This window comes from Poecilia formosa, unplaced genomic scaffold (assembly GCF_000485575.1).
Source record: "Poecilia formosa unplaced genomic scaffold, Poecilia_formosa-5.1.2 Scaffold485, whole genome shotgun sequence".
NCBI classification, from domain to species: Eukaryota; Metazoa; Chordata; class Actinopteri; order Cyprinodontiformes; family Poeciliidae; genus Poecilia; species Poecilia formosa.
The window spans coordinates 295,227-298,592 of record NW_006800424.1 but is presented as its reverse complement, the minus strand read 5'-3'; positions in this window follow the sequence as shown (position 1 = coordinate 298,592).

Below are 3,366 nucleotides of genomic sequence, written 5' to 3'. Positions count from 1 at the left end.
TAGTCAGAATATTATAGAAAAGCAAATTTATTTCAGGAACTTTATCACTTAAGTGAAACACGTTACATAGATGAATTAGACACAGATTGGTATTTTCCAGCTTTTCTTTCTGTTAAGATGATTTCCCACTTACAGCTAATGAAAACATTACATTTAAATTAGAGTATTACATCAGACCTATAAAAGAAACTATTTTTAAAAGCAGAAATGTGGGACTGACGAAAAGTTATTTTCATGAGGTAACTCTTCACTGATAAAGGCTGGAGGAATTCACAGTTCAGTGATCAGTGGTGTGTGTTCTGTACACACTTTGCACACTGCCACTATCAAACATCACCGCTCCAACAGCTGGTCATAAGTTGTGAAATGGATGTGGGGTTTTTTCTGACAAGGAAAATAAATAAAACTTCTGAGAAACTGATTTTAGATTTTCTCAGATATCTAAAATCAGTTCTCAGATATTGTTTGATCCCCATCACTGTCAATTCTTACACTATACACATTGTTCTGCTGTGGTTTGCTCTCTTCTTTCTGTGCTTCTTATTGACTCTAATCTTGACTTTGAGCTGCTTCTGTTTAGTCCTCAGTAATTCTCTGTCTTTCTCCCAAAATCCCCTTTTGTTGTCTTGTTTAGCAGTTCCTTCAGATCATTGGTGATCCAGGATTTATTTTTAGGGAAACATCTCACACTACGGGTGGTGTTAATGATCTCCACACAGACATTTATATAGTTGGTCACACACTCATTCATGGCATTGATGTCCTCTCCATGTGGCTGGCAAAGAGCGATCCAGTCAGTAGCCTCAAAACAATCCACCAGGGCTTCTTTAGCTTCCTGTGGCTGTTTCTCACTGTTCTCTTCATTTCAGGTTTAATTTATAGACAAGTTTGACTTTAAATGAAAAGTCCACACAGGGATTTTAGGCTGGAAGGCTTATATCCAGACAGAACCATGGTTTTTTTGTATAACTGACTTTGTGCAGTCCATTTTTAAATAAATATGTGTAAATAAACAACATGGCTTGCATGGTTTGACCAAACTCCTTTATTGCTACCAGATGGAGACATAGTGCTGATAGAAAGTGATAAAGAGAAAAAAAGCACATTGTGTTAGGGTCGTATACACAATAATAAACTGAATCATAAAAAAAATACTTGCATATCTGTCATTCCTGTTTAACTGGGAGCAAAAATAAACACTTCCAGTAGAAATGGAAAATGTCTGACATTTGGCCTTCTTAGCTTGCGGTCAAATCTGATGATCGCCTTTTAATGTTTCTAATATTCCTGTATAAAGCTTCAGCCTGGTTCTGGGTGATCTAACAAACAATGACATCTAAGCTGCTGACCAAGCATTGTTTTCACACACACACATCCCCACAAACGCACAGTGGACCAGCAGATCAATATGTATGAGCTATCATGCTCCTGACAAAGTAAGAAATTATGTCAGTATAGTCTAAGGTTTAGTAAAGCCCCTTCATTGTCTGCTAATTGATTAATCAATTAATCCTTCATCAGTCTCTCCAGCAATGCTTTACTGCTGCCACAAAATAAAACATGCTTTCTTCACTCTGCACAGTCACAGTTCGTCCAGTTGGAGTTTTCACGAGCTTTTGCTTCTGCTCAACACTTTCACTTTTTCAATTTTAAGATAGAAGTCAGAAGGTTTCCTACACTGAGATGACTCTGCCTTTAAGTAAGTTGGGGAAGCCCAGTGATGATGTCATGGTTTTGTAAGCTTCTGGCAGCTTCATTCACAACATATGACTTAATTAGAGTCATACTGGTGGATTTATTTTAAGGCAACAGACTCTCTGGTTTCTTGTGCAGCATCATGGAAAAACATAAGAAAATGAGCCAGTATCCCAGGAAGGGAATCCTGGACCTTTGCAGGTCTGGTTCTTTAAAAATCTTCCTCTCATTACTGTGGTTTTTAGAGGTTGATGAACTTGTAAAAAGGAGGGAGAGAACAGAGAGCTAATGCTACCAGCAAGACAAGCCCAGGCCAAATCTATAGAATTACTATTGAGAAGTGGTTGGTGGTTTTACTTTGGAGCTGAAAAGCAATCAATAAAAATAAAATATACAGATAAAATACAAAACAGTTTTATTTAACAGCTAAACAGCTTTAAAAACATAGCTCAAATGTGAAGTGTTGTAGCACATTTATTTTCAGACATAGCTGATGGAAAAGAATCATAGAATCATTTTCCACCGATGTGAAATTATGGAACTAAGGTCCAAATTGAAGTTCTAAAACACATGCCTAGTTTAATGCTGCAGTTAAAGTTAAATGTTAGTTTTAAAGAGGTGTCATGGCTGACTGACTGACTGACAGCAAATAAGAAAACTGTCAGCTGAAACAACGAAAGGTGTGCTTTTACCACAAGTCAAACAGGAATTAATAAAATTTATACAAAGTTTTGATAAATTTGGGACAAGGATAAGAATATCGGGCACAGTTGGTAGAGTTGTTGCCTTGGAGCAAGAAGGTTTTGGGTTCGATTCCCGGCCTTGGGTCTTTCTGCATGAAAGACCCATGTTCTTCCTGTGCATGCGTGGGTTCTCTCCAGGTACTCCGGCTTCCTCCCACAATCCAAAAACATGACTGTCAGGTTAATTGGTCTCTCTAAATTCTCCCTAAGTGTGTGTGTGTGTGTGTGTGTGTGCATGGTTGTTTGTCCTGTCTGTCTCTGTGTTGCCCTGCAAAAGACTGGCGACCTGTCCAGGGTGTACCCCGCCTCTCGCCCGGAACGAAAGCTGGAGATTGGCACCAGCAATCCTCCCTACCCCACTAGGGACAAGGGTGTATAGAAAATGGATGGATGGATAAGAATATAACTAAAGTTTTAGCTGGCTAATGAAAACATTTATCTTCTATACATGGAAAATGGCTCCATAGGTAAAACAAGTAGGATGTGGTACTTTTTTTTTGTGGTACTCTTTATCACAAAATAAAACCAGAGTCAATGTTTGCTCATAATTGGTTCTTTTCTTCTACAACAGCAAGACATTTAGCTAATCACCTTTTCACGTTTCAACCTTTGATGCAGAGCCACTACGTTGCTTCAGTCAGGTCAACACACAACAGCAACTAAATGATACACAAATAATGAACTGTAAGAAAATCAGGTGTGAAAGACAGAAAGAGGGAAAGAGAGAGAGTTTAATGATTCCAGATGAGATGAGTGCTCTGCCTGACAACTGAAATGAACAGGAATCAATAGTGAGAGAGTCTGTCTGCAGCAGATAAGAGCCACACACACAATGTTGACTATTAAAGACGACAGCTTGAGATATTACACTATTAGTTATGCTATTTTTAATCAGCTATCATATTTAATTAATTCTTCAGGTCAGATG